Source organism: Caretta caretta, chromosome 5, assembly GCF_965140235.1.
Source record: "Caretta caretta isolate rCarCar2 chromosome 5, rCarCar1.hap1, whole genome shotgun sequence".
Lineage (NCBI taxonomy): Eukaryota > Metazoa > Chordata > Testudines > Cheloniidae > Caretta > Caretta caretta.
The window spans coordinates 1-7500 of record NC_134210.1 but is presented as its reverse complement, the minus strand read 5'-3'; positions in this window follow the sequence as shown (position 1 = coordinate 7500).

Genomic DNA, 7500 nt, shown 5'->3' with positions numbered 1-7500 from the left:
GTTAGGGTTAGGGTTAGGGTTAGGGTTAGGGTTAGGGTTAGGGTTAGGGTTAGGGTTAGGGTTAGGGTTAGGGTTAGGGTTAGGGTTAGGGTTAGGGTTAGGGTTAGGGTTAGGGTTAGGGTTAGGGTTAGGGTTAGGGTTAGGGTTAGGGTTAGGGTTAGGGTTAGGGTTAGGGTTAGGGTTAGGGTTAGGGTTAGGGTTAGGGTTAGGGTTAGGGTTAGGGTTAGGGTTAGGGTTAGGGTTAGGGTTAGGGTTAGGGTTAGGGTTAGGGTTAGGGTTAGGGTTAGGGTTAGGGTTAGGGTTAGGGTTAGGGTTAGGGTTAGGGTTAGGGTTAGGGTTAGGGTTAGGGTTAGGGTTAGGGTTAGGGTTAGGGTTAGGGTTAGGGTTAGGGTTAGGGTTAGGGTTAGGGTTAGGGTTAGGGTTAGGGTTAGGGTTAGGGTTAGGGTTAGGGTTAGGGTTAGGGTTAGGGTTAGGGTTAGGGTTAGGGTTAGGGTTAGGGTTAGGGTTAGGGTTAGGGTTAGGGTTAGGGTTAGGGTTAGGGTTAGGGTTAGGGTTAGGGTTAGGGTTAGGGTTAGGGTTAGGGTTAGGGTTAGGGTTAGGGTTAGGGTTAGGGTTAGGGTTAGGGTTAGGGTTAGGGTTAGGGTTAGGGTTAGGGTTAGGGTTAGGGTTAGGGTTAGGGTTAGGGTTAGGGTTAGGGTTAGGGTTAGGGTTAGGGTTAGGGTTAGGGTTAGGGTTAGGGTTAGGGTTAGGGTTAGGGTTAGGGTTAGGGTTAGGGTTAGGGTTAGGGTTAGGGTTAGGGTTAGGGTTAGGGTTAGGGTTAGGGTTAGGGTTAGGGTTAGGGTTAGGGTTAGGGTTAGGGTTAGGGTTAGGGTTAGGGTTAGGGTTAGGGTTAGGGTTAGGGTTAGGGTTAGGGTTAGGGTTAGGGTTAGGGTTAGGGTTAGGGTTAGGGTTAGGGTTAGGGTTAGGGTTAGGGTTAGGGTTAGGGTTAGGGTTAGGGTTAGGGTTAGGGTTAGGGTTAGGGTTAGGGTTAGGGTTAGGGTTAGGGTTAGGGTTAGGGTTAGGGTTAGGGTTAGGGTTAGGGTTAGGGTTAGGGTTAGGGTTAGGGTTAGGGTTAGGGTTAGGGTTAGGGTTAGGGTTAGGGTTAGGGTTAGGGTTAGGGTTAGGGTTAGGGTTAGGGTTAGGGTTAGGGTTAGGGTTAGGGTTAGGGTTAGGGTTAGGGTTAGGGTTAGGGTTAGGGTTAGGGTTAGGGTTAGGGTTAGGGTTAGGGTTAGGGTTAGGGTTAGGGTTAGGGTTAGGGTTAGGGTTAGGGTTAGGGTTAGGGTTAGGGTTAGGGTTAGGGTTAGGGTTAGGGTTAGGGTTAGGGTTAGGGTTAGGGTTAGGGTTAGGGTTAGGGTTAGGGTTAGGGTTAGGGTTAGGGTTAGGGTTAGGGTTAGGGTTAGGGTTAGGGTTAGGGTTAGGGTTAGGGTTAGGGTTAGGGTTAGGGTTAGGGTTAGGGTTAGGGTTAGGGTTAGGGTTAGGGTTAGGGTTAGGGTTAGGGTTAGGGTTAGGGTTAGGGTTAGGGTTAGGGTTAGGGTTAGGGTTAGGGTTAGGGTTAGGGTTAGGGTTAGGGTTAGGGTTAGGGTTAGGGTTAGGGTTAGGGTTAGGGTTAGGGTTAGGGTTAGGGTTAGGGTTAGGGTTAGGGTTAGGGTTAGGGTTAGGGTTAGGGTTAGGGTTAGGGTTAGGGTTAGGGTTAGGGTTAGGGTTAGGGTTAGGGTTAGGGTTAGGGTTAGGGTTAGGGTTAGGGTTAGGGTTAGGGTTAGGGTTAGGGTTAGGGTTAGGGTTAGGGTTAGGGTTAGGGTTAGGGTTAGGGTTAGGGTTAGGGTTAGGGTTAGGGTTAGGGTTAGGGTTAGGGTTAGGGTTAGGGTTAGGGTTAGGGTTAGGGTTAGGGTTAGGGTTAGGGTTAGGGTTAGGGTTAGGGTTAGGGTTAGGGTTAGGGTTAGGGTTAGGGTTAGGGTTAGGGTTAGGGTTAGGGTTAGGGTTAGGGTTAGGGTTAGGGTTAGGGTTAGGGTTAGGGTTAGGGTTAGGGTTAGGGTTAGGGTTAGGGTTAGGGTTAGGGTTAGGGTTAGGGTTAGGGTTAGGGTTAGGGTTAGGGTTAGGGTTAGGGTTAGGGTTAGGGTTAGGGTTAGGGTTAGGGTTAGGGTTAGGGTTAGGGTTAGGGTTAGGGTTAGGGTTAGGGTTAGGGTTAGGGTTAGGGTTAGGGTTAGGGTTAGGGTTAGGGTTAGGGTTAGGGTTAGGGTTAGGGTTAGGGTTAGGGTTAGGGTTAGGGTTAGGGTTAGGGTTAGGGTTAGGGTTAGGGTTAGGGTTAGGGTTAGGGTTAGGGTTAGGGTTAGGGTTAGGGTTAGGGTTAGGGTTAGGGTTAGGGTTAGGGTTAGGGTTAGGGTTAGGGTTAGGGTTAGGGTTAGGGTTAGGGTTAGGGTTAGGGTTAGGGTTAGGGTTAGGGTTAGGGTTAGGGTTAGGGTTAGGGTTAGGGTTAGGGTTAGGGTTAGGGTTAGGGTTAGGGTTAGGGTTAGGGTTAGGGTTAGGGTTAGGGTTAGGGTTAGGGTTAGGGTTAGGGTTAGGGTTAGGGTTAGGGTTAGGGTTAGGGTTAGGGTTAGGGTTAGGGTTAGGGTTAGGGTTAGGGTTAGGGTTAGGGTTAGGGTTAGGGTTAGGGTTAGGGTTAGGGTTAGGGTTAGGGTTAGGGTTAGGGTTAGGGTTAGGGTTAGGGTTAGGGTTAGGGTTAGGGTTAGGGTTAGGGTTAGGGTTAGGGTTAGGGTTAGGGTTAGGGTTAGGGTTAGGGTTAGGGTTAGGGTTAGGGTTAGGGTTAGGGTTAGGGTTAGGGTTAGGGTTAGGGTTAGGGTTAGGGTTAGGGTTAGGGTTAGGGTTAGGGTTAGGGTTAGGGTTAGGGTTAGGGTTAGGGTTAGGGTTAGGGTTAGGGTTAGGGTTAGGGTTAGGGTTAGGGTTAGGGTTAGGGTTAGGGTTAGGGTTAGGGTTAGGGTTAGGGTTAGGGTTAGGGTTAGGGTTAGGGTTAGGGTTAGGGTTAGGGTTAGGGTTAGGGTTAGGGTTAGGGTTAGGGTTAGGGTTAGGGTTAGGGTTAGGGTTAGGGTTAGGGTTAGGGTTAGGGTTAGGGTTAGGGTTAGGGTTAGGGTTAGGGTTAGGGTTAGGGTTAGGGTTAGGGTTAGGGTTAGGGTTAGGGTTAGGGTTAGGGTTAGGGTTAGGGTTAGGGTTAGGGTTAGGGTTAGGGTTAGGGTTAGGGTTAGGGTTAGGGTTAGGGTTAGGGTTAGGGTTAGGGTTAGGGTTAGGGTTAGGGTTAGGGTTAGGGTTAGGGTTAGGGTTAGGGTTAGGGTTAGGGTTAGGGTTAGGGTTAGGGTTAGGGTTAGGGTTAGGGTTAGGGTTAGGGTTAGGGTTAGGGTTAGGGTTAGGGTTAGGGTTAGGGTTAGGGTTAGGGTTAGGGTTAGGGTTAGGGTTAGGGTTAGGGTTAGGGTTAGGGTTAGGGTTAGGGTTAGGGTTAGGGTTAGGGTTAGGGTTAGGGTTAGGGTTAGGGTTAGGGTTAGGGTTAGGGTTAGGGTTAGGGTTAGGGTTAGGGTTAGGGTTAGGGTTAGGGTTAGGGTTAGGGTTAGGGTTAGGGTTAGGGTTAGGGTTAGGGTTAGGGTTAGGGTTAGGGTTAGGGTTAGGGTTAGGGTTAGGGTTAGGGTTAGGGTTAGGGTTAGGGTTAGGGTTAGGGTTAGGGTTAGGGTTAGGGTTAGGGTTAGGGTTAGGGTTAGGGTTAGGGTTAGGGTTAGGGTTAGGGTTAGGGTTAGGGTTAGGGTTAGGGTTAGGGTTAGGGTTAGGGTTAGGGTTAGGGTTAGGGTTAGGGTTAGGGTTAGGGTTAGGGTTAGGGTTAGGGTTAGGGTTAGGGTTAGGGTTAGGGTTAGGGTTAGGGTTAGGGTTAGGGTTAGGGTTAGGGTTAGGGTTAGGGTTAGGGTTAGGGTTAGGGTTAGGGTTAGGGTTAGGGTTAGGGTTAGGGTTAGGGTTAGGGTTAGGGTTAGGGTTAGGGTTAGGGTTAGGGTTAGGGTTAGGGTTAGGGTTAGGGTTAGGGTTAGGGTTAGGGTTAGGGTTAGGGTTAGGGTTAGGGTTAGGGTTAGGGTTAGGGTTAGGGTTAGGGTTAGGGTTAGGGTTAGGGTTAGGGTTAGGGTTAGGGTTAGGGTTAGGGTTAGGGTTAGGGTTAGGGTTAGGGTTAGGGTTAGGGTTAGGGTTAGGGTTAGGGTTAGGGTTAGGGTTAGGGTTAGGGTTAGGGTTAGGGTTAGGGTTAGGGTTAGGGTTAGGGTTAGGGTTAGGGTTAGGGTTAGGGTTAGGGTTAGGGTTAGGGTTAGGGTTAGGGTTAGGGTTAGGGTTAGGGTTAGGGTTAGGGTTAGGGTTAGGGTTAGGGTTAGGGTTAGGGTTAGGGTTAGGGTTAGGGTTAGGGTTAGGGTTAGGGTTAGGGTTAGGGTTAGGGTTAGGGTTAGGGTTAGGGTTAGGGTTAGGGTTAGGGTTAGGGTTAGGGTTAGGGTTAGGGTTAGGGTTAGGGTTAGGGTTAGGGTTAGGGTTAGGGTTAGGGTTAGGGTTAGGGTTAGGGTTAGGGTTAGGGTTAGGGTTAGGGTTAGGGTTAGGGTTAGGGTTAGGGTTAGGGTTAGGGTTAGGGTTAGGGTTAGGGTTAGGGTTAGGGTTAGGGTTAGGGTTAGGGTTAGGGTTAGGGTTAGGGTTAGGGTTAGGGTTAGGGTTAGGGTTAGGGTTAGGGTTAGGGTTAGGGTTAGGGTTAGGGTTAGGGTTAGGGTTAGGGTTAGGGTTAGGGTTAGGGTTAGGGTTAGGGTTAGGGTTAGGGTTAGGGTTAGGGTTAGGGTTAGGGTTAGGGTTAGGGTTAGGGTTAGGGTTAGGGTTAGGGTTAGGGTTAGGGTTAGGGTTAGGGTTAGGGTTAGGGTTAGGGTTAGGGTTAGGGTTAGGGTTAGGGTTAGGGTTAGGGTTAGGGTTAGGGTTAGGGTTAGGGTTAGGGTTAGGGTTAGGGTTAGGGTTAGGGTTAGGGTTAGGGTTAGGGTTAGGGTTAGGGTTAGGGTTAGGGTTAGGGTTAGGGTTAGGGTTAGGGTTAGGGTTAGGGTTAGGGTTAGGGTTAGGGTTAGGGTTAGGGTTAGGGTTAGGGTTAGGGTTAGGGTTAGGGTTAGGGTTAGGGTTAGGGTTAGGGTTAGGGTTAGGGTTAGGGTTAGGGTTAGGGTTAGGGTTAGGGTTAGGGTTAGGGTTAGGGTTAGGGTTAGGGTTAGGGTTAGGGTTAGGGTTAGGGTTAGGGTTAGGGTTAGGGTTAGGGTTAGGGTTAGGGTTAGGGTTAGGGTTAGGGTTAGGGTTAGGGTTAGGGTTAGGGTTAGGGTTAGGGTTAGGGTTAGGGTTAGGGTTAGGGTTAGGGTTAGGGTTAGGGTTAGGGTTAGGGTTAGGGTTAGGGTTAGGGTTAGGGTTAGGGTTAGGGTTAGGGTTAGGGTTAGGGTTAGGGTTAGGGTTAGGGTTAGGGTTAGGGTTAGGGTTAGGGTTAGGGTTAGGGTTAGGGTTAGGGTTAGGGTTAGGGTTAGGGTTAGGGTTAGGGTTAGGGTTAGGGTTAGGGTTAGGGTTAGGGTTAGGGTTAGGGTTAGGGTTAGGGTTAGGGTTAGGGTTAGGGTTAGGGTTAGGGTTAGGGTTAGAGGTTAGGGTTAGGGTTAGGGTTAGGGTTAGGGTTAGGGTTAGGGTTAGGGTTAGGGTTAGGGTTAGGGTTAGGGTTAGGGTTAGGGTTAGGGTTAGGGTTAGGGTTAGGGTTAGGGTTAGGGTTAGGGTTAGGGTTAGGGTTAGGGTTAGGGTTAGGGTTAGGGTTAGGGTTAGGGTTAGGGTTAGGGTTAGGGTTAGGGTTAGGGTTAGGGTTAGGGTTAGGGTTAGGGTTAGGGTTAGGGTTAGGGTTAGGGTTAGGGTTAGGGTTAGGGTTAGGGTTAGGGTTAGGGTTAGGGTTAGGGTTAGGGTTAGGGTTAGGGTTAGGGTTAGGGTTAGGGTTAGGGTTAGGGTTAGGGTTAGGGTTAGGGTTAGGGTTAGGGTTAGGGTTAGGGTTAGGGTTAGGGTTAGGGTTAGGGTTAGGGTTAGGGTTAGGGTTAGGGTTAGGGTTAGGGTTAGGGTTAGGGTTAGGGTTAGGGTTAGGGTTAGGGTTAGGGTTAGGGTTAGGGTTAGGGTTAGGGTTAGGGTTAGGGTTAGGGTTAGGGTTAGGGTTAGGGTTAGGGTTAGGGTTAGGGTTAGGGTTAGGGTTAGGGTTAGGGTTAGGGTTAGGGTTAGGGTTAGGGTTAGGGTTAGGGTTAGGGTTAGGGTTAGGGTTAGGGTTAGGGTTAGGGTTAGGGTTAGGGTTAGGGTTAGGGTTAGGGTTAGGGTTAGGGTTAGGGTTAGGGTTAGGGTTAGGGTTAGGGTTAGGGTTAGGGTTAGGGTTAGGGTTAGGGTTAGGGTTAGGGTTAGGGTTAGGGTTAGGGTTAGGGTTAGGGTTAGGGTTAGGGTTAGGGTTAGGGTTAGGGTTAGGGTTAGGGTTAGGGTTAGGGTTAGGGTTAGGGTTAGGGTTAGGGTTAGGGTTAGGGTTAGGGTTAGGGTTAGGGTTAGGGTTAGGGTTAGGGTTAGGGTTAGGGTTAGGGTTAGGGTTAGGGTTAGGGTTAGGGTTAGGGTTAGGGTTAGGGTTAGGGTTAGGGTTAGGGTTAGGGTTAGGGTTAGGGTTAGGGTTAGGGTTAGGGTTAGGGTTAGGGTTAGGGTTAGGGTTAGGGTTAGGGTTAGGGTTAGGGTTAGGGTTAGGGTTAGGGTTAGGGTTAGGGTTAGGGTTAGGGTTAGGGTTAGGGTTAGGGTTAGGGTTAGGGTTAGGGTTAGGGTTAGGGTTAGGGTTAGGGTTAGGGTTAGGGTTAGGGTTAGGGTTAGGGTTAGGGTTAGGGTTAGGGTTAGGGTTAGGGTTAGGGTTAGGGTTAGGGTTAGGGTTAGGGTTAGGGTTAGGGTTAGGGTTAGGGTTAGGGTTAGGGTTAGGGTTAGGGTTAGGGTTAGGGTTAGGGTTAGGGTTAGGGTTAGGGTTAGGGTTAGGGTTAGGGTTAGGGTTAGGGTTAGGGTTAGGGTTAGGGTTAGGGTTAGGGTTAGGGTTAGGGTTAGGGTTAGGGTTAGGGTTAGGGTTAGGGTTAGGGTTAGGGTTAGGGTTAGGGTTAGGGTTAGGGTTAGGGTTAGGGTTAGGGTTAGGGTTAGGGTTAGGGTTAGGGTTAGGGTTAGGGTTAGGGTTAGGGTTAGGGTTAGGGTTAGGGTTAGGGTTAGGGTTAGGGTTAGGGTTAGGGTTAGGGTTAGGGTTAGGGTTAGGGTTAGGGTTAGGGTTAGGGTTAGGGTTAGGGTTAGGGTTAGGGTTAGGGTTAGGGTTAGGGTTAGGGTTAGGGTTAGGGTTAGGGTTAGGGTTAGGGTTAGGGTTAGGGTTAGGGTTAGGGTTAGGGTTAGGGTTAGGGTTAGGGTTAGGGTTAG